Source organism: Chinchilla lanigera, unplaced genomic scaffold (genome assembly GCF_000276665.1).
Source record: "Chinchilla lanigera isolate Chin_1 unplaced genomic scaffold, ChiLan1.0 scaffold00026, whole genome shotgun sequence".
NCBI lineage: Eukaryota > Metazoa > Chordata > Mammalia > Rodentia > Chinchillidae > Chinchilla > Chinchilla lanigera.
Window position 1 is genome coordinate 22,962,506 of NW_004955427.1, and position 26,182 is coordinate 22,988,687.

The 26,182-nt window shown below is 42.4% G+C and overlaps 1 protein-coding gene across 2 annotated transcripts in view; it reads right to left on the reverse strand.

The window, feature by feature from the left end:
- Positions 1–26,182, reverse strand: part of Mylk (myosin light chain kinase) — a 248,001-nt gene that overhangs the window by 202,074 nt on the left and 19,745 nt on the right. Inside the window, exon 2 of one of the 2 annotated variants that reach the window (XM_013515193.1) lies at positions 8,130–8,322. The exons of the other annotated variant lie outside the window; for it this stretch is intronic. The gene's annotated coding sequence lies outside the window, so the exon portion shown is untranslated. The remainder of the gene's footprint in view (positions 1–8,129; positions 8,323–26,182) is intronic. 2 annotated transcript variants of the gene reach the window in all.

The window sequence follows — 26,182 nt, forward strand, 5'->3', positions numbered from 1 at the left end:
TAATGTTATGAAACCTATTATACCCTGCCCACGTTTAGCTAATTTTTAAAAATTTTAAGTAAAAATTTGTATCTTTATTTCCTTATTTTTTCATGTTGGTTTTTATCTTCTTAATTTTAATTCATGTTCCAGTCATTTGAGGTCCTTTTACTGCTCTTCTGGATTGAGGCACATATATCTTCAAAGCTCATCTTGTAAGTTCCCTTGTCTGAGATTCAGTCCACTGACTCCATCCTGCTGCAATGATTTCTCCCAAGCAGTCAGGTGACCCTCCTTCTAAACCTAGATTCTCATTGACAGTACTGGATACCTGGCTTGTCCTGTGGAAATCCTGTGATAAGCTTATACCCTCCTTTAATCTGTGGGCAAGAGACCTGCAAGTTCCACCATCATCTATCTGCTCACTCCTCATCCAATACCAGAGCCACCATGCAGGCCTCTCCTACTGACAACCCCCTCCCACAGAAAGTGGGAACACAGGACCTGAAGAACGACATGGCAGAAGGCCAGCAGGATACCAGCTAGTGTGGTCAGGCAGAAGAGGTAAGAACAGCCACATTCTTCTAGGAAATCCAGCTTAGTACTGCAACTGCTGTAACCAAAGCAAACCAGGATCTACAAATGCAGCTGTATGAATGGGGCAGAGAAGGAATGTAGGTATAGTAAGTAACTTTCAGAGGTGTGGTGTGAAAGACTCATTTTGTTGGGTTCGGGTTAGGGTTAGGTTTGTGAACGAACCTGACTTACTAACAATTCTCCCAGAACAGGACTTGTTCATTAAGTCAAGCACTTTGTATCTCCAGAATAGCCACCTATAATCCCAGCACTCAAGAGGCTGAGGCAGTATAGAGAGTTTGAGCCCAGACTGGGCTGCATAGGGAGTTCCAGGCCAACCTAGACTACATAGGAAGGCCCTGTCTCAAAAAACAAAAAACACAATCCGAAATGGCTGATGAGGGACAGTAGTGTGTTAGAGAGACTCAGAGAGGAGTCACCAAAACAAAACAAAACACCCGGTAAGCAAAGGAGGGGATCACACCACAAATGGAAGATCAACCAGAAAGTTGATCTATTTTGATCAAACTGAATATCTGGGTTGTTGAAAGGGGAAGTACTGCATCTCCCCTCACCCTGGGGGAGCACATCATTTGGGAAGGGCTCTCACAGCCTGCGGGAAGAAGCCTGCACTGGGGAGGGCAGACTTCTGGGATGAGCTCATTACAAACCCTTTCCCATCTGGAAAAGGAAACCCACCTTGGAAAAAGCCTTGAGCAGCAAAAAAGGAAGGAAGGAAGGAAGGAAGGAAGGAAAGAAGGGAGGGAGGGAGAAAGGGAAGAAAGGAGGGAAGAAGAAAAAAGAAAGAAAGAGAGAGAGAAAAAAATAGACACCCCACCTCTACCTCACCCTCCCAAACACCAGGGAATACTGCATCTGGTGCTCGTGGTGTTGGTAATGAAGCCTCCTCCACCCTCTAGGCAGAGAGACGCTGAGCATCCCCACTGGGGTCAGCAGGAAGCCCACCAGTAGGGAGCCACGGATCATACCCTGGAGAGGTGTGAGGGAGGGACAGAGACTGAACAGTCCAGAGTGGGCCTTCACATTGTTTACAGCGGAAAGATCTGAGTAGGTGAGAAATCCTAAACAAAAACCCCTGTCAGGTGTGGCACGCAGAATCCCTAAACCACACCTGAGGACTGCACCAGGTCCTGCCCAAGGGTTTAAAAGGGGAGCTCTTGAGACAGAGATGGTTTGGGACCTGAGCACAAAGGCGGTGGGGGGGTGGGGCAGAGAACTTTTGGTGACAAACTAGATGGAAAGTCCCTGGAGGAAGAACACAGAGACAACCATGGGATTTTCCCAGCAGTCAGGGGATCAGGAGTCACAGGACACTGGCGGAAGGCAAAGGAGAGCTTGCTGTCAGGCAAATTATTCCGCATCCTTCTCTTCCCAGTTTCATCAAGGTAGGTGGATTTTGGGACAGAGACAACGGGCTGCAGTTAACCATGTCTAAAGCATGGTTTGCAGCAAGGAGGTGGGCCCGAAGAAACTGACAGCCCTCACCACTCCGGGAAGGCAGTAAACAGCCCACAGACAGGAAGGAAACTGCTGTGCCTGCCTGCAAGCACACTGTGACAAAAGCAGGACGGCAGCTGCGTGCGTACGTGGCTCAATGGCTTAGCAGCCAGGTAGAGAATGTTTCTGCTTTCTCGCTTCTCTCTCACCATGTATGAAACTCAAATCAAAATGGATCAAAGATCTAAATGTTAAAACAGAAGCACTTAACTTGCTGGAAGATAAAATAGGTAAAACTCTTGACATCATAGGTGTTTTTGTTTTTTTTTTTTTTGGTTTTTCTCTGGTTCCAGGAACTGAACTCATGACCTTGCGCTTGCCAGGCAGGCGCTTTGCTGCTGAGCTAAATCCCCAGCCCCTTGACATCATAGGTGAGAAATCCTAAACAAAAACCCCTGTCAGGTGTGGCAGGCAGAATCACTAAACCACACCTGAGGACTGCACCAGGTCCTGCCCAAGGGCTTAAAAGGGGAGCTCTTGAGACAGAGATGGTTTGGGACCTGAGCACAAAGGTGGTGGGGGGGTAGGGCATCACCAGAAAGGACTGTAAGTCAGTCCTTTCTGAACAGAACCCTGAATGAACAAGAAATAACATCAATAATCCACAAATGGGATTATATCAAGTTCAAAAGGAACAACTGCACAACAAAGGAAACAACTGAGAGAATGAAGAGACAGCGCATAGAATGCAGAAAAAACTGCCTACACCTACACTTTGGACAGACAACTAGTATCTAGAATATATAAAGAACTCAAAAGAATTAGACCCCCCCAATAAAAGACTCAATCAAAAACTAGACAACAGAAATGAATATACACTTCTCAGAAGTAAAAATGGTCAATAAATACATGAAAAAATGTTCAACATTACTGGCCATTAGAAAAATGCAAATTAGAACAACACTGACATTCCACCTTACCCCAGAAAGAATAATCATCATCACAAAATCAAATAATGCATGCCTGTAATCCAGCACTCTGGAGGCTGAGGCAGGAAGACTGATGTGAGTTTGAGGACAGTATTGGCTATGAAGTGAGTTCAAGGCCAGTCTGAACTACATAATGAGACACTGTCTCAAAAACAGAAAAGAAAGAAAGAAATTAAATAACAATAACAAATTCCAGTGAGGCTATGGTGAAAAAGGAATCTTCTACATTGTTGATGGGAATGTTTCATAGTACCACCACGATGAACATCAGTAGGGAGATTCCTCAAAAAACTAAAACTATAAATTCCATTTAACCCAGCTATTCCCCTTCTAGGCATCTTCCCAAAAGAGTTAAAGTCATCATATTACAATGACACATGCTACCCATGTTTACAACAGCACAACTCATAATAGCTACATCTTGGAAGCAGCCTACATATCCGTCAACAGATGAATGGAAAAGGAAATATGGTATTGGGCTGGGGATATAGCTCAGTGGTGCAAGCGCCTGCCTGGCAAGTGCAAGGTTTTGAGTTCGATTCCCCATACCAAAGGGGGAAAAAAAAAGAAAATATGGTATTTATACACAATGAAATAAGGAAGGATAACTGAATAAGGAAGATAATCTGCTGTAAGGAAGGATAAACTGAATCATTTGTAGGAAATGGATACACCTTGAAACCACAACATTAAGTAAAATAAGTCAGATACACAAGCTTAAATACTACATAGTTTATCTTAAGAGTAATCCAAAGTATAAATAAAAAGCAAAATACAAGACAGATAAAAGGAAACAGAGAGGTAGATCTGCCAATAGGGAGGGGACTAAGAGATGGAGGGAGTGGGGAAGAAAGGAGGAGAGCGGACAAAAAACATTTAAGATGTGTCACATACACATACCAAATACACACAATAAAAGCAGTCATTATCTACTGCAAACATGTACTAATAAATTAAACAAAAGAATCAGACCAGTAACTAGAAAAAAACCAACAAAGCAAAACAGATTCAGGCAGATTCCCACCTCAGGCATGAGGGACAGGAGGGAACAGCTGGGGGTGGTGTTATAAAACGCCCAGTTCACTGTCCGCATATTCTAGGCAACTCAGTGGATAGATGCAGAAGTTGTCAATGGCTTTAAATTTTCCTCAGACACCATAAATTAATGGTACACGAGCATCGCCCCTGTACCTACAATTGCCACTAGCACTATCACTTATTTCTAGATCAAGGATTCATGTGGAAGCTGAACTTAGCTTGTAGATACACACTGACTGTTCAGATAAGCTCCCGGTGATTTGCATCGTTTCTTCCTGGGGAATTTCTTTCTTCTGTTGTCACTGTCCTTTCCTACTACAAAATTGGGCACATCCAGGCCTGAGCATCTGGTATAGTATTAAACTATAACTTAGGGGCCAGGGACATAGCTCAGCAGCACAGCACCTGCCAGGCAAGCGCAAAGTCCTGAGTTCCATTCCCAGTACCAATACATAAATAAACAAATAAATGAACTATAACTTATGATTCTTTAAAAATAAGAGGCCAAGAAAAACTCTCAAACTAAAATGCTTTGCTGTTATTCATCTTTTCAATGTTTTGGGTTTTATTTTTAGATTTTACTGTTTAAAGATTTCTTACAATATTTTTAAGCATGGCGGGGTCTCCCAAGACCTCAACATCTGGTCATAAGTTACTTCAGAACTGGAGCATAGTTTTCTTTCTTTTGAAAAATAATTAATCTGTGATGGTTTTAATGGATATCAAATGAACAAAAACAGATTTAATCTTGACATGGTTTTAGCAGTAAGACTGGACTTTATCAGGCCCCACGATCAGGGATCATCTGGAAAAGTTTAGTAATTAGGTTCCAAGGAAAACTCCAGAGGAGGGACCCTTGCCCTGCCAGCTGATGACCAGCATACACTCTTCGGGCTGCCCTCTCCTCCTCAAAGGGTCTCCTTTGTTTGAAGAGAGCTCCTGGCTGCTGGTCCTGCCTCTCGAGCCCTCACAAGTGCCACAACCAGAAAATGTCGCTGTGCTTTTCTGGATACCATGGGTCCTCTGGTCTCACTGCGTAAGAGACCGGACAGGACCCAAATCTTGTCCAATCTCCCAAATGCCAGAAAGCCCAGCTTCCTCTGACACAGATTAAGTTCCAGTTTGCCCAGCCCTTAGGGTTTCTTGGGTTGAATGTGTCTCCAAAGTTGATGTGCTAGAAACTTAATCCCCAGAGCCAGCGCTTTAAGAGCCAATTAGGTTGTGAGGGCTTTGTCCCTGAGAGGACAGATGGCTGTGATCATGGGAGAGGGTTTGTTACTTCAGTAGTGAGCTTGTTACAAAAGTGAGTTCAGTCCCCGTTGCACTCTTCAGCCCTCTTGCCTTCCTCCTTCTACCAGGGTTGGCCCCACAAGAACGCCCTTGCCAGACGCCAGCCCCGACCTTGGACTTCTTAGGCCCCAGAACTGTGAGAAATAAATCTCTGTTTTTCATAAACTGTAGCTTGCGGTATTCTCCACTAGCAATGCAAAACAGACTAAGGCAGGAGTCCCTGCGCTGTTCCACCACAGACACTGCCTCTGGTCAGATGTCAGGACACTCTGGTCCAGGGGCTCCCCATGGACACAGAGCCTGGAACCTGGCCAGGGAAGAGGCCATGGCTGTCCCATCCCACAGCACTACTCGTGAGGGGCCCCCAGACACAGGTCCCATCAGGGGTGTGCCCTGCAAAGATCTGGACTGAAGGCCGACAACACCTCCGAAGGAAGAGGGCACAGGGGTCATCTTTCCTTCTCTAGCCACAGCAGGGCCACATACACTTTGCAGAGACGGAAGGGAGAGAAGCTACTGCTGCAGCTGTTAATGGAGTTTAAAGGGATACCCTCTTCCGCAGGTTGGAGCAGGATAACCACATTTAAGGGCCTTACTCTTGGGTGATTTTCATCCTAGTGAGAAAGGATTACAGCAATGCCCAGCAGCAATGCTTAAGGTACAGTGAAGAATACCAGAGAATGTGGGAAGAGAGATTAGGTAAGGGTGATTTTACAGAGGAGGGTCCAGAACAGCCTCTCCAAGGAGGTGCTACGTGAGCAGAGCGCAGTGCAAAGTGAAGTGGTGGCTCTTGAGCACATCTGGAGGGAGATGTCTATTTAAGGAAGAGAAACTGGCAGTTCCTCCAGCCACATCAGGTTCACACCTGCCTCAGGGCCTTTGCAACTGCCAGTTCTAGAATGAAAATCACCCAAGAGCAAGGAGCTTGGTTCCCTGTCACTCAAAGATGTGCTGAATGAATGAAGATCAGGTCTGATAGAATGCTGTGTCATGTAACAGTGTTGATGGGTTTACATTCTCTTCTGGGAAAAGGACAGAATTTCTATGAGAAGTATGTATAAGAGATGGTTACAATTTGGTCAGGGTCCTAATGCTCATCTTTTGGTTTTTTTTTTTGTTTTGTTTTTCTCCGGTACCGGGAACTGAACTCACGACCTTACACTTGCCAGGCAGGCGCTTTTGCCGCTGCTAATGCTCATCTTTTAAAGAACTATGATCAAACTCTACACTTAGTTACAAGTTATATTTATTTATTCATTTATTTTTTGGTTTTTCTCTGGTACCGGGAACCAAACTCACGACCTTGCGCTTGCCAGGCAGGCACTTTTTGCCGCTGAGCTAAATACCCAGCCCCCACAAGTTATATTTAAAAAACAACATAAAGCTCTTGTGCTTTGCAGTGGGGGTGTGGCTCTGTGGCAGAGCACTTACCTAGCATGTGTGAGGCCTTTGATTCAATACTCAGCATCACACACATACAAGTGAAAGTTGAAATTAAAAAATAAGATGGAGGGAGGGGACAGGAAAGGGACGGGAAGGGGATTAAAAAAAGAATTATGATGTGTTATGTACATGGACCAACACCCAATGATAAATGTAACCATTATGTACTGCAAGTATGTACTAATAAAAAATAAAAATAGAAAACTAGAAAAGTAAATACAAGTGTTTTCGTTAGAATGGGACTAACAACAAGGCACATGTAAATATAGTTGATGTGACATGATATGGTATCACTGCTCACTGTTTAAAGTTATTATTGAAGCAGAATAAATCTCTTTAATAAGGTCATAGATTTTAGGCAGAAGATTTTTCAGAGGTGTCTTTGAATATATATGTGGAGAAATTGAAGATTATCTGTCCCTTTGAGATATCTATCAAGAAATGCCTGCATCTCACCAAGGATCCTGCATGCCCAGAGGAGCCAATGGGCCCAGACTGGACGGGATGCCCAGGGAAGGGCTCCAGCGCCAATCTGATACTGCTCTGCCACGTGACTCCAGGGCTTTGTTCATGTGGCCCCTCTCCTCCTAACACAGGGAAAGGAACACTGGGAGATTCCTACAGTTGTATGTTAGCTAGGCTGGTGGCACAGACCTGTAATCCCAGCACTAGGGAGACTGAGGCAGAAAGACTGCTGCAAGTTCAAGGTCAGACTGGGCAACACATTGAGTTGAAGGCCAGCCTGGACTACATAGTGAGACCCTGTCTCAAAAAACGAACAAAAACTCCTAAAGCAAAGACAAAAATAAATATGCACATGAAGGCTCAAGGATAATCTACATTCTTGAAATATTATTGACCCTATTTACCATTGCATAGCTGCCCAAAGGGGGCACCATCTTCATTCTGTCGGCTTGTTCTATGACTATTATCACAGGAGATTTCTCAAGGTCAAAATGAAGGTGACTATGTCTGAAAGTACCCATGCGAACTCCTCGCCAGGACCTGAGCAGCTTGGTCCCACAGAGCCAGGTATGGTGCCTGTGCTCCAACCCTGAGGAAGCCAGCTTGCTAAGGAACTATGGGGTCAAAGGAGCAGTCAAAAGTGGAGGTCATCAGGACACCCAGCAGGCCCTGCATCTTTTTCCTGGCAGGTTCCAGTGTGGTTACCACTGAGTTCGCCAGTATGCTGCCTTCACATCCACCTGCTCAGGGAAGCTGGCCCAGTGTCATCTCACCTGAGGACAATGTCTCTCCAGGGTGTCCAGGAAGATATATAGTCCCCTTCCCTGCATCCTCCCTAGAATGCCTGAGAAGAAATACTCAAGAGCAGAACTTAAAACTCTGCCCACTCACCAACGTCTTCCCAGATGTTTGTTGTGGCAACTGGTTCAGGAGGCCAGGAAGGGTGTCCTGGAGGTCTGCTTCCTGTCCCAAAGGTCTGCTTCCTGCCCTGGAGGGCTGCCTCCCAGGGATGCAAGGATGCAAGGATGCAAGGAGCCTTAAGGGTACTGTGAGCTATGGCAGGGGCAGCCGGTCCAGGAGTCACCTGTGTGGGCAGGGGGCAGGAGGAAAGGAAAGCCAAATCAGAGACAGACACACAAAAGGGGTGTGGGAGCAGCTGGGAGGGGCATATTGTGGCAATGCTAGCAAGGATTTGGCCCAATGGTGACAATAGGTGGCTTTTACTACCATGTGAGGGTTACAGATTTGTAGTCCTAGAAAAATAGTTAATGTGGAGAAGCAGAACGAGTGCTTTCTTCCTCCTCTGAGGACAGAAGCAGGGAGTCTTTGGGTGACAGGTGAGCCAGCAAGGTCTGGGGACAGGCCTAGCAGGAAAGAGGAGGAAGGGCCCGAGAGCCACCTTTTTGTAGGCAAGGGGCAGGGCAGGTAGGTGGCCAATGGGGCCTCCTAGGCAATGAGTGGCCTGCCCTTGGTGACATGGCCAGGGGAAGGAGGCTGTAGCGCAGGAGAGGACTGTCCTCAGAGATGCGTGACTCACCCCTCACTGCTCCCTGGGCTGAGACCATGTGCTCTGTTCCCAAGAAACCACACCCTGGCACTTGACAGGGTCCACCTGCTTCATTCAGCCCAGCCTCTTGAAGTCCCCCTCTCTGCCTTCAGAAATCTGTTTCCCTCTGGAGGCCCATCTCACTCTGTGGTAAGGAGTAAAGCCACCTTCTCAAAGTGCAAATAACTTCTTAGGCTTTGTGGGCCAACCTTCAGAAGTGGGGTAGCTTGTGAAGGCCACTTTGCAAACCCAAAGGCATTCAGCCCCCACCATGGCAGCTCAGCAGGGAGGTGTCCAGAGTGAAAGGGCTCATGGGATCTGATAATAAACCTCAGAGGTGATTGGAGCCCTCGGCTCAGGTGGTTTCCCTCTATACATCAAGCACACTGTGAAGAGGAAATGAGAATGACGGGGCTCTCGGTGGATGGGTGGATGGGATAGAACTGCCCTCCTCTTTCAGCCCCCTTGTTATGAGGTAGGAGGTAGAGCAAAGGCAAATAAACAGGAGGAAGCTGTGAGGTAACAATCAAGAAACTAGAGCAAAGATGATAATGTTAAAACATCAGGAAACCAACCAAAGGTCACCCTGTCCACTCCAAAGAGCCCCGGGCATGCAAAAAACAAAAGGCCCATGACCCTGGCCTGTGTCCAACCTCGTGTGTATTGTAGTTTTGATGCCTGGTGTGCTTAGGATACCACAACACTTCCTCCAAAAACCTCGTATGGTCAAAAATGCCTCCTCCTGACTAATGGGGGATGCTGAGTCAGGTGCCCTGTCAGGCCATGACTCTTGTCAATCCAAAGCTATGGATGCTCCCGTAATCTCTGGACCTCAAGAGACCCAGTGCCTGCCCCTCTTGGGGCATGAGCTCTTTTCACTGGGCCACTCCCATCTTGCCTCATTCACTTTTAATAACTCTTATTCTTGTCACTCCTTTTGAGTGTCCTGCTCAGTTCTTTGTTGAGGATACCAAGAACCTGGAGACAACTCCCCTCCATAAGAGTTAGATGCCCTTTTCTAGCTGGCAGAGAGCACCAACAGAAAGCTCATTCTAGGAGCACTAGCCCTGCCTGTCTGCACTCATGTCTCCCCGGAATCTGGTCACAGGGCCAAGTGGAACAGAACCAGGACATGTGTTTCTGTGCTTCTCTCAGGGCTAAGCCAGGCAGTCCCACATAGATGTCTCTTGACATTGAGGACAAAGTCAAGCTCAGGCTGCCTGCTGCCACTTTGCTCAATGACTCTCCGGTGAGGGCTTTCAGCTCTTGGCCTTGACTCTATACCCAGTATGAACACACCCGGCCCTGCAGCTTCACCAGCCACCCCTCCATGTTCTGCCAGCTAGAGATACCCCCTGGTTTGCTGCTCCTCTTGTCCTTAGACCCACAACCCTGCGCTATGACCACATGACATCACTGGGCCATTCCAGCCTTTTGTCCAGAATTAGACCTCTCCCGGCTATAATCATTTCATAACATTCCTGTACCCTGAATGTTTTGTACTTTTGCTTTTGAAAGGACTTGAAGTCACTCACAAAAAAAAAAACACAAAATAAATCTGTTGAGTATTTGAAAATTATAACTCTATAAAAGTAGACAATATACACAAAAGCTTTTCTAACCTGATTTTGCAATCCATCTACCCGACTTCCAAATAAAGGAAACAGGATGGGTCACATAATTCTCCTGATGAGATGAGGATGAAAAGTCACTTCCTCAGGAAACAGCCCATCAGCACTGATCTCCAGCACTGACCTCCACAGAGAGGACTGAACATCAGGACGGACAACTCCACCTGCTGGATTTTTGGAAGGAATCGTTCACTCTGTGGTCCAGTCTTAATAACAGCATTTGATAAAACATTCACAATAGAAAGAGGAAGACAATGGTATGGGCAGGAGTCTGTAGCTTCATGCCAATCTTGTGGTTCTCAGTAGAAAGCTATGCTGCCCTCACCAACCACGCAGGAAGGTGCAAGTGAGTGGGGTCAAGATGGCAGGGGACATTGGGATGTGTAATGGGATTGTAATAGCAAATGAAGACAGGAGGAAGGGGCTCAATGATCTGCATTAAACAGAATGCCACTATGAAAAGGTGTCTTTCCTAAAATGCTAATATAGCATCCCTGCAAACAAATAGAGAAGAGGAATCAGTAATCAGCACAACTCTCTAGTGCCTCCTTTTAAATTCTAATTAAGCCTTCACAAAGAGTGACAGCAGAGACCACAAGAATGTCTGCCGGGAGACCTAGATGAAGAGGAAGCCAGGTTTCTGATGTGTCAGCCCTGCTGGTGGTAGAGTACATCTTGTCTTCGGAGAAAGGAGCCTGGCAGGCATTGCTGGCTGGATGGAAAGCTGCATGATGCTGCACACAGACCCATGGAGAGAAACCTCTCATGACTTATATTTTTTCATAGATTAAGATGAGGCACAACTGGATAACTAAAACTGCATCAACACATCATGGGAGAAACTTTTAGCCCAGCGAGTGGTTCTCAAAGTGTGATCCCTGGTTAGCATCCCCTGGGAACTTGCCAGACATGCAGATTCTTAGGTCCACTCCAGACCTACAGCCTTGGAAACTCAGAGAGTAGGGCCTGCACCTTGTGTAATAACAAGCTCTCCAGGAGACTCTGATGCAGGCTGCAGTTTGAGAACCACTGGCCTAGAAAGTCTGGGGCTAAATATGGCAGTCAGTGTCAGGAGATAGAAATGCTGCTCTTCCCTCTGGCATTTCCATTAGGCTCTGAAAGGGAGAGAGAAGTTTCTCCATATCTGTTGCAGGTGAATAATCAGAAGTGTATGGCTTGAAGAGGTAAAACATATGAGATGAGAAATGGGTACACAGGATAAATTACCAGGGACCAAGCCAAGTCTCAAGTTTGATTAATTACCCTAGCAGGATTTTTTTTTTAAACTTTGAATAGACAATGCATTGACATGGCTCAAAAGTGAAAAGACCCAGAGGGTATACACATGTTCCTCTCCTAGCTAACTAGCACCAATGTCCCTTCCAGAGCCAGCATGTTATCAGTCTTCTAGAGATATGGTATAAAAAGACTTCTTGTATATACATATAAATGGTACTAGGAATTAGACCTAAGGCCTTTGGATTGAGCTACATCCCTAGCCCTTATTATTTGTTTCTTAGGCAGAGTCTCACTATATCATTAAGTTGCCCAGGCCAAGCTCAAACTTGCAATTCTCCTGCCTCAGCCTTTCAGAGTACTGGGATTACAGGAAGGTCCCATCATGCCTTGCTAAAAGATATTTTTAGCCTGAGTTTTTCTTAAATACAAAAGATAGTTACAGTTTGTATCTAGATGCTTCCCCAAAGCCTCATGGGCTTAGAGGTGGGGTTCTGGGGAGATGACTAGATCATGGATACATGATATTCATCAGTGGATTAGTCCACTGATGAGTTTATAGCTAAAGGTGATTTGAGAGGTAAAGCCTGATTGGAGGAGATGGGTCACTGAGGGCGTGGCCTGGAAGGATATATCCCTCCTCTCCCTCCTTTGATATCTCTCTCTGCTTCCTGCAACCATGCCAGGAACTGTTTCTCCTCTGCCATGCCACCCTGCCTTGAAACCAGACAACTATAGACCAGAATCTGTACAAACTGTGAGCCAAAATAAATCTTTCCTCCTTTAAATGGTGCATGTCAGGTGTTGTGTCTCAGCGATGAGAAAGTAACTAAAACAGTAGGGTATTACACACACTGTTCTACACCTTGCTTTTTTCACCGAATATATTTTGAAGGCTACTTTATACCACCTAGAAGAGTTCTGAGTGCTTAGAAACATGCAACTGCCTAGGGCATGGTATCATCTCTGCAGAGAAAGAGGATCTGCTAGCCTACATGATGCCTGTAGATTTCTTAGTGAACCTCCAGTAGGGAAGCCATCCTCAGATTTTCCACAGGCAGCTCTCAACAGGCCCTACTAGAATGCTGTTCCATAACAGAAGTGGTGACGTGGAAACTCTCAGCCAAGTAACTACAAGATAACACTCGTACCCAGTGACTCAGGCATTGTAGGACATAGAGTACAAGCAGCTTTATTTAACATGTAACATACTCAGCCAGAAGAATGGAATTTTGTCATCTGTAGAAAAATGGATGGATCCTGAAATCACCATGCTGAGTGAAAAAAAGACTCGGACACATATCACATGTTCTACTTAGTATGTAGAACTGGAAAAGATGACAAGAAAAAGGGAAAGGGATGACAAGGGAAAGGGAAGAAGGGGGAAGGCAGGTAACAGGGGCATGAAAATGATCAAAATACAGTATACTACACACAGTGAAACCTCCCAAAACATGTGAAGTTGGGAGGGCAAAGGAAGAATGGCTGGTACATGTAGATACCTACCAAATGAAACCCATTAGGGGCTGGGGATTTAGCTCAGCGGCACAGCGCCTGCCTGGCAAGTGCAAGGTCGTGAGTTCGATTCCCGGTACCGGAAAAAAACCAAAACCAAAACAAAACAGATGAAACCCATTAATCTGAATAACCAATATGCATTAATACAAAATCTGAGGGAAAATTAACAGAAAATGAGATGTCTTGGAACTTTTTAACTATAGGACTAGTAACTATAATCACATCATATCTATTAGAATTAACAAAATTCATGAAAGGATAAGGACATGAATTGTAAAGAACACTTACTACTTAGTAAAGCCAATCTCCAATGCTTAGAATCAAATATATAACATAGAATAAAATAATATATATAAACTCTATCCTTCTACCAGCTTCCATTATGTAAATTTCCTTCAGAATCATTTTTGTTCATCTGTCTTTCAGCACCATCATTAAGATGTCTTGTTCCTCCCTGATTTCTGCTAGATTTTTATGAAGGTAGCATTCAAATTTAAAGCACAATGGTTTAAAAAAATATATATCAAATTTATTGAGATAGAATTCATGTACCATGCATCTTAAAGTGTATAAATCAATGTATTTTTGGTAGAGCCACAAAATCATGCAACCATTTCCTCAGTGAACTTTAGAACACCTTCACTACCTGGTAACGAAATTCTGGTCTCATTCAGTCATTCCCCATAACACCCAAGCCCCACCCTGGGCAACCTCCAGTCTACTTGCTATCTTTACGGATAAAGAATACATTCAAGAGACTCACCAGCACCCTCAACAAGGTGAAGGAAGCAAAATCTTCAAAATAGGTCAACAGAAATTATCTAAACACAACAGAAATTATCTAAAATATTCAGGCAGAGAGAATATTCCAGACACAACATGGATCTGAACAAGTAAGCTCAGATCTCCAGAAATGGTTAAAATGAATAAATATAAAAAGTGTTTTAAAAATGTTTAATTGCTTTAAAAAGTAATTGACTATTTCAAGTAAAAAATAGTAATGTACTGTGGATTTACAAGATATATTAAAGACAAATGCATGATAATAACAACAGTACAAAATCTAAGAAAGACCTGGAGGTATAATATTCTAAAGTTTTTATACTACACATGAAGTGGTATAATGTTACTTGAAGTTAAATTTGAGGAATGCTGTATGTTAAAACACTATAGCAAGTACTAGAACAAAAAATATTTTTTAAAAAAAGAATCAGGAGCCAGGGATATAGCTTAACAGCACAGCGCCTGCCTGGCAAGTACAAGGTCCCAAGTTTGATTCCTGGTACCAAAAAAAAAAAACCCATCAAAATAAAAAAGAATCAATGTGGCAATAAAATGAAATAATAAAAATTAACAAAAAAGAGGATAAAAGGAATAAAGAAGATATTAAACAAAAAATGTAGATGGTAACTTTAATCTAATCATATCAATAATTACATTAATTAAGTCTAGCAATACCAATTAAAAACTATCGTGGGATGAAAAAGCATGACCCAGTTATATGCTGTTTACAAAAAGCCCACACTAAATAAAGGTTGAAAGTACAGAGATTAAAAAGATGTAAGTACAAACACTAATTGAAAGAAAACTGAAATGGTTGTACTAGTAGTAGACAAAGTAGTTCAAAACAAGGAATATTGCTGAGAATATAGAGAATATTCTTATAATGATGAAAGGGTCAATTCCCTAAGAAAGAATAACAGTCCACACTTGTACGTACTTAACAAAAACCTCCAGAACACGTTATTCAAAACCTCTTAGAAATGAAAGGCGAGCCAGGTGTGGTGAAGCACACCTGTAACACCAGCACTGAAGAGGCTGAGGCAGGGGGATAGCCATGACTTCAAGGCCAGCCTGGCCTACAAACTAAGTTCAAGGCCTGCCTGGACTGCATAGTGAAACCCTGTCTCAAACACACACACACACACACACACACACACACACACACAAAAGGAAGAAAGAGACAAGGAAAGAAAGAAAGAAAGAAAGAAAGAAAGAAAGAAAGAAAGAAAGAAAGAAAGAAAGAAAGAAAAAGAAAGAAAGAACTAAGAAAATCTACAATTTTAGTTAAGAGGCTTCAACATTCAATACTTGAACAAAGTATGCAGAAAACAGGTACAGATACAGAAGGGCTTAACGCCACTCTCTACCAACTTGCCTGATGTGATACTCCATCTACAAATATAGAATACATATGTGTTAGTGTTATTTGGAGCCTATGACATTTCATCATGCTACTTAAAATAGCATGCAATTTAAATCTTGTATACTCTTTTTCTGGAGTTTAATGTTTTTGGACCTATGACTGACCTCAGACAATTGAAATCATAGAAAGCAAAATCACAGATTAAGGGGGATTACTGATTATGAATGATTCTATGTTTATGAATTTGACAATTGAGATAAAAGACAAATTCCTTGAAAAACACAAGCTATCAAAACCCACACAGGAAGAAATATATAATGCAAATTAAAGAAATCTCATGAAGACAACAGTACTTGATATATCAGATAAAGGCATTACAATAAAAGAAAAGCAGACCAATATTCTTCATGAACATAAAAATTTAACATTATAAAAATGCTCAACAAAATATCAGCACATCAAATTTAGCAGATGAAAAATGGGGTGAAGTAGACGGATGCATGGCAGAGATACTGAACATGTAAAAGAATTATAAAAGGACTGGTTATGTGTAATAAAGAACAGGTTACATGGAGGCACATTTATATTCAGTAAGACAGTGCCATATGATCAGATCTCCAGGAAAAGGTAAGTGCTTCTCATTTGAGCTGTCAGATTTTCAAACTACAAATGTTCTAAAGGTTTGAATAACTATCTCCCAGGGATGGTATAAGAGGCTTCCTGCTTTAGATTAATATGGACTTGATGACACTGAAGGTTCTTCTGAGTGCTAATAAATAGTAAGAAGAAAAAATACAGTTAGTTGGCTTAATATTTATTAAGAGCCAAGTAAGAGGGGCTGGGGATTTAGCTCAGTGGCAAAGCGCCTGCCTGGCAAGCGCAAGGTCGTGAGTTCGGTTCCTGGTACCAGAGAAAAAGCCAAAAAAAAAAAAAGAGTAAGTAAGGAAATGTGAGATTAATCTCCATTTTAAAAGTGAAAATGCTTATCTTTATGTAGTTTACATTGATATTTTAGTAGTGATACTTATTTCTATGCCACACCACATAAAAGCACTTCTTTATCTCTGTCTCTGTCTCTCTGTCTCTGTCTCCCTCTCCTACTCACTCTAAAGAGGCTAAGTGATTACTTTGTCCTTGCCCCATTAACATTCCAGCCATTTATGTTCTGCCCACTGCTTTCTCTCTGCCTCCAGGATCCTCTCTTGAAGAGGAGCTTATGCTCTTCCCATCCTATTTTTAGCTTTCCTTTCCACTCACATTTTCAATGGATCATGAACATCTGCCTCAATTTTCTTTCCACCTAGTCCCTCTTCAAACTCCTATAATCAGCCCAGTATTTTTATGAATCATCCATAATGATCAGAATGCTAGAGGTCAGAGAGGCTGAGTGTTATCAGGAGGATATAACATTTGAACTCAAGGAGCTATAAAACAAAATCAATACAAATCATCCAAATATCAACTAGGTAGTAACTGGAGACAAGTTGAAAGGAGAGCTGACATTTATTAGCTATCTTCTAGTATACTGCTGTGGCAGACTATCACCCATGACAGCCACCAGCAATTCTTCCATCCCTCTACACTCATGTCACATCAACGCCACTGTGTCATATATCACAATAAATATAAATGGACCAAATTCACCGATTAAAATACAGGATCTAAATCCTGTATTTTAATCGGTGAATTTGGTAAAATATATCAGGCAAAAAATTAAGTGTAAGAGAGTTGGAGAGCCAAGCATGGTGGTGCTTGCCTGTAATCCCAGCACACAGGAGTCTGAGGCAGGAGGATCACTGCAAATTCAAGGTGAGCCTGAGCTATATAGTGAGACCCTGTATCAAAAAGCCAGAGAGACAGACAGAAATAGAGAGAGGCAGAGAGAGAGAGAGAGAGAAACAGCTAAATTAGCTAAATTAACATCAGACAAACACCTTAACCACTTTCCCGTTCAATTACTTAAATATAGGATGACCAAAAATTGCATATTTTAATAAATTTTTCTAAGGTAATATAACAGGAAATAAAAATAACAATTTTATCAAATTTATTCAATACAAGAATCAACTAGTTGAAATGACACCTACCTGAGTAACACTTAGGATAGTCAGTACATAAACAAACACACTGTCCAAGTGATGCTTGGGGTAAACTGTTAAGTGACTAATGTAGTTAATCAAGAAGAAAAATCACTACATAACAATAATAGAAGTGAAATAAAGATGTGAAGGATATCTCTGGCATTGGTTTTAGGAACAAGGACTCAGGAATAACATCCCTACTATAACAGAATCAGGCTAATTCTGCTCAATTTCATTCAGTCTCACAATTATGTATGTGAAACTCAAATTTCCTACCATGTATTTGTTTCTATATGTGATCTAACAAACATAAAGAATTCTGTGCTTGTTGATTACAAAATATACATTAATTCTTTTCAGGAATAAAGGAAATATTTTTTAAAATTAGCCTGCAGGAGGCAATAATGCATATCTTAATAAATTCCAATGAAGCTGGGCGTGGTGGCACAAGCTGGCAATCTCAGCGCTCAGAAGGCTGAGGCAAGAGGATCATGAAATTGAGCTCAACCTGAGATACAGAGTAAGACTGTCTCAAAAGAAAAAAAAAAATCCAGTGAATCATATGGCCAATATCAATAGCAAAAGTCAACTTGTCTTAGGGCTTCCTCCACCATTACCTTACCTCTCCCAAACTCCTCTATTTATTTTTGTATTTCTCTTTGTGGACACAGTGTGCATTCATTCACTTATTCAACATCTTCTTATTAAACACTTACATGTAAGTTCTGTTCTAATCAAAAGGAAAATGCTAATGAGCAAAGCAAAATACACAAAGATCTCTCCTTTGAGAAATTTACATTCTAATGTCACCTCTGTGACTAGACTGCAAGCAACTCAAGGCAAGATCACGACTAATACAGATGTGTACTGCTGGCTCAGGTAAGAGAGAAACTACCCGCTCTGATATTGAGCAGAGGGCTTCCTGAAAGCTCAGGTATATCCTTGGGATAATGTGGAATCTAGTCATCAGGCAGGTATCTGGGACCAGGAATGACAGAATCTAGATACACCTTGTCAATCCACTACTGGCAATTCAATAGCTCAAATCTCAGCAGCCCATAGGTCAAAGCAGACCAAAGTCCAAAAATCAGACTGTCAAAGCATATAGGCCAAAGGCTAGATGGATGTCAAAAGTACATGAAGCAATAAAGTCAGATCATAAAGAAAAATCAGGTCTTTCAATGTGTCTTTGCAAACTGAATTACAGTTGCAAGAGGCCAGATAAGCCAAGAGACTGTTACAAGTGATCAAATCCCACAGGTTAGCCTGGCTGTAAGGGGCTCATTTTATCCTTCCCCCATGAGGCAGGAAGGGCTATCCAGGCCTAATGACACACGGGCTAGATAGTAGGGCCAGGAGAGTGTAAGTGCTTACTGCAAATAGGTTCATGTTCTAACTGGAATTAGAGGAAGGTGGTTGGCTTTACAGACTTCCAGAATGGAAAGTTAACAGCATCCACAAGAAAGAAAGTGGCCCATGAGAGGATGCCTCCAGTTTCTGATACAGCTTTAAATAATGGCTTGTCCTTTCTGCAGAGAGGTGCTCATTTTCCAAAGGCCGCATCAGTCCAGGGAGAAAAACCAGAACAAAGACCCCACAGCCCAAGATGGGGAGGAAGGGAGCTACTTAAGGCCCTGGCCCCTCTTCCTGCAGCACACAAAGGCTGGGACCTCCATGGGACAATCCTGGCTCTGATGGACTCCCTTGGACCTGGTGTTTTCTGGTTTTAAGCCTCTGTTTGAGCACTGTCACCATGGAAACAAGGGCAGGATGCTCTGCTCTATGTGAGGGGCTTATCCTTCCAAATATGCTAAGTTAGCAACAAAGGAGTTTGCTGAACCTCAACTAATCTCGTATTCTCCTTGGAGACTCTGTCCAAAGGCACTTTCTCCCCGTTCCCCCTTCAGCCTTCTAGGTTATGTCTGTGCTCCACCCACAGCCATGTTTAAACAGTGATCCCAGTTACTTTCACACACAGCACCTTCCTCACACACCAAATGGTTACAGAAACCTCGTCTGCTACACAGGGACTGCATGCTACCCAGGACAGGAGATGATCTTTTGGTAGCTCTCTTCTTTAAGATCCACAGAGACGGTTACAGTAGGTCCCCTGTATCCACAGGTTTCTGAACCTCAGAATCAATCAATCACAGATCAAAAGTATCCAAAATAACTGTAGCTGGGTACAGTGGCACATGCCTGTAATTGCAGCATTCTGGAAGGCTGAGGCAGGAGGATCGCAAGTTCACATGCAACCTAGGCATTTTATTGAGACCCTGTATCCAATAAAAGAAAGAAAGAAAAAGAAAAAAGGCCTGGGGATGTAGCTCAATGCAAAGACACAATATTGTAAAAAACGAGGGAGTAATTTGTGAATGCAGGAGTCATTTCTAACGAACCAGAGAAAGTTCCTCCCACACCAAAGCTGGTTGCTCCCTAAGGCAAATATGGCAACCAAGGCATACAGGCCCCCATGCTGTGTTTGCATCCTCCAGCTGCCCTGGAGATTTGGACCCTTCTCCTTTTTTAAAAAAAATTTTATTTTAAAGAAAAAACCCACAAAAAACAAAATTCCAAAATGATATGATAGGAGGATAACAACTATTAAATTAGATTGTCTAAACAATATTAGCAAAAACCTATCTTTTCAATGAACTAAGAGAAATTAGTAGTATAACTATCTTAACTATCTTTTATATATATATATATACGTTATATATATATTTTTGTTTTTCCTTTTGCTTTTCCCTTCCTTCTTTTCTCCATTCCCCAACCCAGATTCTCTTTCCTTTGGCAGTTTCTTCTCATTTTACAACATATATTATACATTTTGGATCTTATTTACTCTTTCACCTGCTCACACTAGGGAGACAATATGATGTTTACACATTTGCATCTGGTTTTTTTCATTTATGAGTATGATCTCATGTTGTATCCTTTACCTATAAAAGTCTCTAGTTTATCCTTCTTTATGGCTGAGTAATACTCCCTTATAGAAAAAGACGTCTTTTTTATCCATTCCTTCACTGATGGACATTTGGGTTGTTTCCAAGATCTACCTATTACAACTTCTGCTGCTATAAACATGGGTGCATGTATATCCTTGTGGTATGATGTTTTTAATTTTTCTGGGAAGATACCCAGAAGGGGACCAGATGGGTCAAATGGGACCACTAATCCTAGTTTTGTGAGGAATCTCTACACTGATTTCCATGGTGGTTTCACCAGTCTACACTCCCACCAACAATGGAGAAAGGATCCCTTTTCCCCACAGGCTTCCAGCATTTGTTATTGATTGATATCTTGATAATACCCATTCTTTATGTGGTAAGGGGGAATCTCAGTGTTGTTTTAATTTGCATCTTTTAAATGACCAGTGACATTGAGTATTTTTCATATATTTATTTGCTGTTTGTATTTCTTTATCTGAGAAGTGTATATTCATCTCAGATGCCCATTTTAGGATTGGGTCTTCAAACTTAGGAGGTCTGATTTTGTTTCAGTTCTTTATATGTTCTTGATAGCAATCCTTTGTTTGAGGAACAGCTGGCAAACATTTTTTGCCACTCTATGGGTCTTCTTTTTAACTCTGGTGGTGGTTTCTCTTACTCTGAAAAAGCTTTGTAGTAAGATGAGAGCCCAGTTGTTGATTCTTTGTGGTAGTTTCTGTGGGATAAGGGACCCTTCTTTTTTTACACCTAAGATATTCATTGAACAAACCAACTAGAATTAGCTGGGCATGGTGGTATCTCCTATAATCCCAGCTACTTGGGAGGCTGAAGCAGGAGAATCTTGAGTTTGAGGGAGCCTGGGCAACTTAGAAAGATGCCATCTCAAAATAAAAAGCCAAGTAGAACAGAGACTTTGGCAAGAATCCAAGAGTAATATAGTTGCTCCCTTTCTCTTAACCGTAAAAATTTCAGTTAAAAAGAGTTGGGTGGAAGTGGAAATGGTGTGTATTGTGATATGTCACATCACAAAACTGTAAGTTGGTTCTTTTCCTGAATAGAAGTCAGCAAGTGGGCTTGGGTAGCTGAGGCTCCAGTGCTTCTGTCCTTATTATGGAGTGAACCAAGGCCTGTAACTTAGTGTGGAACCAGTAAATGGAGAAGGGATCTTCCTACCCTGTGAACCTTTGTGGGAGAAAGCTCACTTTCAGTTTGAGTGGGGTCCTCTGTAGCGTTACCAGCACAACTTCTCATCTGTCCCTCCCCTGGGACCTCCCGGAAGTGTCTCACAGGACACCAGGTGGAATGAGCCCGAGAACCTTAGTGCTAACCGCCAGGTGCGGGGTAATTCTGTATGTGTGCTTGTTTTGGTTTCTGCTTTTGCCAGGTCTACTCTGACACAGCCAGTTTTCCATTTAGTGACACTCTTCATTCAAATACCAGCACTGACTGATAATAACAGTTATTATTTAATTTGACCTTCTATTACACTACAATGCATTTTACACACTCATTTAATCTTTTGCCACTCAAAGCAGGCCAAGTTTTTCAACAGGATATTTTTCAACAGAGAAAACAGGCTCAGATAAGTTTAATGCTTTCTCATAGTCACAGGCTGGTGCTTGAACTGCGCTATTACTCCAAAATCCACACTGTTTTCATTATTGTAATCTGAAGACATAAAGAAATTGTGTCATGGGCTATGGACCTGACTAAGCTTTCAATCAGGGGCAAGGCCAGCTTAACAGCGTATGCTATTTCTTCTCCCTCCCACCTCACCTCTTGTATTTGTGCTTCTAGGGCCTAAGGCCCTATAACACTCAACTATAGGCATAAAGAAGACAGAGAGGCCAAGGTCTCCGGGTCCCCACGGAGGTTGGGCTCTGCGCTCTTTTGTGGCCCAGCAGCTTTGGAGTTTCTTGTGGCTGCTGTTGCTGCCGAGGCTCTGAGTTGCTGTCTACTTGTCAATAGTATTTTTATCCCAGGCAGTAGTGCCCAGATCCTGTGGTATTGGCCTTGGCCCTGAAGATGGTATAATAGGCAGGAAAATGCAGAGTGTCACTGGGAGAACTCCGAGATCTCCAGAGTTGAAGAGGCCTCAGAGAACTAAGGAAAGGAAAACTGAAGCTGGTTCTCCAGAAATATGAGTAGACGCTAACTTTTCACCCACTGCTTTTGTCTCTTGGGTAATTCCCTGGACAATCAGAGATAGACATAGGCCTGATTTCAGCAAAGTGCTTCTCATCATTGTGTATCTGCCTTTGCAGCCCAGCTGGCTTCAGACAGTTTCTTTTAATGCTTCTGCATACAGGGACTCATTTGGTTTTAGGACACAAACTGGACAGCAGTGTCATAACAATAACTGTTATGATCCCCATTTCCATGACACTTAAAGAGACTAAGACCCTGCCTAATTAAAGCAGAGTCAGAACTAAGCCTCTGTCCTCTTGAATTGAACCCCGTACTCTTGTTCCCCAAGTACGGATGACCAGACCTCCAGCCTGGTCCTTGCTCTTTAACACTTAATGAGTGTTTTGATTGGGGCCTCATTTTCCACTTGGATTATTCCAACAACCTACTTACTCCCCTTACCTTCATCCTGGCCCAAGTCATTCTCCGCTTCAACCAAAGGACCTGCTCCAAAGCTAAGATGGTCCTATCACTTCCCCATGTAAAATCTTTCCTTGGTTCTCTATATGCTTTAAGATGAAGACCACAATCTCCAAAAGAGCGTGATGTGGGCCTTCACCCAACTAACTGGTCTCATCAAATGCCACATCCTCACCCATCCCCTGTGATCCATATCTTCTCTCTGCATCTGCTGCAGATCTACCAGGAACAGCTTCATCCTACTCAGTCTCCTGAAGCACCCTTACTGGTGTGTGTGTGTGACCTGCCTCAAGTGAGGTCCTCCCAGAGTGCCCTCTCCCTGCCTTGTTTATTCTCTTAGACAAGCTCTCCCATATGGCCCATCCAAGAACACCCCTCTGTGAGTTCCTTGAAAGCTGTATGTTATTCATCTAAGTCCCCAGAATGTAAAATAAAACCTAAGCCATACAATGATAGGTTAATACATGACATGTGGCTAAGATCTAGGCTCCTGCCTTACTTACTTTCTGTGTTCTTCCTTTTTATGGAAGTTCAGGTCTGCCTCTCCCAAAACCTTCAGGCATTTGATGCAGGTCTTCAGACAAAACCAACACAGTCTCTAACTCACCTCTTTCTGACAGGCTTGCTAGCACAATTATTGTAAATTGGTTGGAGAGTACAGAACCAGATTAAATCAGTATGCGCTGACCACCCCTGTGAGCCCAGAACCTCTCTATCTCCTTAGACTAAACAGGCATCTCTTAGAAGATAATGTGTGGAAAGGTCAAAGGAATAACCCTCTCACCAGTCAGAACACAGTGCTGACAACCCAGTCCTCCCAAATACCTCTAACTATTCACTTATGTCCACACACAGACTTTATATCCATCTTCCCTGGCTTTTACTATGAGACTATTCCTATAGTGGCTCAGAGTGGAGCCTCCACACAAAACTGGCTTTGTGTTCTGGGTAATATGAATTAAACATCTTTACAAACATTTCAAATAATGCAGGTAAAGCACGTAGTACACTTGGCACACAGCTGCATCCTCTAGACTACAAGCCCCCCTCCTTCATTAAGAGTAATTTGTTTTCTTTTATTGATGCAATTGATGCATATACTATATTACACATTTCCACTTTAATTCCCTCACTTACATAAGTTTAAATATGACTTTAAGCAATGTTCCAGAGCTGGTTTGACATAGCTATACTTTTTAAAAAATCAATATATATGTATACACATTTACAGGGTACAATATTAGAATCACCCTTTAGCATTTAGTTTCCTTACAAAATACTGACTAATGTACATCAGGCTGAACGCTTAAAGATGGCAGGATACTCTCCAGCCCTTTAACCCTCCTGCACATTTCTGCCCCTTGCAGATGTGAGCTGTACAAACCATTTAAGCCAGTTGTATTTATGCTTGCAATTGCAAACTAAATTTACATAGATTTTAAATATTATATAAAGTGAATAGGAATATAAATGGTTTGTTTCTATGAAAATGAAATGGGCAATTTGTTTTCGGTACCAGGAATCGAACTCAGGACCTTGCGTTTGCCACGCAGGTGCTGTGCCACTGAGCTATATCCTCAGGCCTGAAAATTAAGCAATAAATATGAATTGTTAAAAATTACTGTTGAATTAGGTTTGAATAGGACAACAGTAAAAAAAAAATGAGAGAAAAATTATAAAAACTGTTGTTCTCTTATTATTTTGTTATAAAATTTTTATTTTTTCATAAAAAATAGAAGAATTCTGCATTCTGATGGCTTTCTAAGTGCCTATGTTCCATTCCAAAGTAATAAGATTTAAACTGGAAAGTGCCTAACAGATACAGTACAAACAAAAAAAGTAACCCAGATGCCTGTCCCCAGACCCATAGGCATGGAAAAGATACTGCCTCACACTAGAGTTTGGAAACTACATATTGTTACTTGGTTTAAGTCAAAATGTTTAAGGTACACATGCATGAAGTTTTCATCAGCTTTCTCAGCCAGTCACTCACTCATACTGATCACACCTCGATCACTGTCCATTCCTGATCATCAGACTCCTACCCTATGATAGGCTCGTGTTCTTCCAAACACACAGTTACTAAAACAGTACCACTACAGTCAATTCAGCCTAACTCGATCACGTCATATGTCATGGATTTCCAAAAATCAACCCCATGTTCAAAAGGTGTCACAACAGAAGATTCTAAAAGGACCATCTAAATATCACTATTGTATGAAGAGCTTCTGTAACTCAAGAAGAAAAAGACAAATAGTTTAATAGAAACATGAGCCAGGGACAAGAACAGACAGTTCACAAATAGCTAAAAAAAAATGGAAACATGTCCAACCTCATTAGAGATAAGTAGAAATTAACACTGAAACAGCACTTATTACCCATTCAACTGAAAACATTTAAATGACTGCTACCATCTGGTTTGCTTAAGGTGTGGGCATCAAACTGTTGCCTCCGATTTCCTGTAGATAGTAGAAATAAGTTTATATATAAATTTTGAGGTGATGGCCTCTTCAATATTTTTAGGCAAAATTTTAAAAAAGCTGCCCCTGAAAAAGAGGGGACTTCACTAAATTTTAAACATAACTTTGAAACCAAATGTAATTCTGAAACCAGAAGCATTTAAAAAAATTTTTTTTAAACCAGAAGCATTTTGAATAACAGCACTATCGCTGGAACAAAGGCACGCTCTGAAGACTGTGGGAAGGACATCAGCGACTCCCACCCTCTTCCAGGTCTGCAGGCAGCACTAGAACGGCAGGCAGTCCTCATGCCCTGCAGGCCTGGCACAGGGCTGCAGACCAGAGGCACAGGGAGGCCACACTGCCAACAGCCAGGGCTTCGCTCTTTTCCTCAACTTGTGGTTGTTCCCTGCACTCTCCTGTCACAGTGGTTGCTGGGGAGGCGGCATCGGCCTCCTACATTCTTTGCTGTGTCTCAGTTCTCACGGTTGAAACAGACTTGCTGGTATTTGAGCCATTATGACACCCAGAACCTACAATAAAACAAAGAACCAGCTTCCTGGGAGGATCCCTGAGCCAAGAACATAGTGTTCTATCTATACAATGAAATGCAGATTTCCCAATAAAAGGCAAAATGCTTGACTTTAGGAGATTGAATAAGATGGGAAAAAATTCCAGCTGGTTAAATTTATGGCACTGAAAAAAGCCCAGTCTGAGAATATTTCTTGTGTGTGAGCCCAAGATGCTGTCACCTTGCCATGGACTGTTA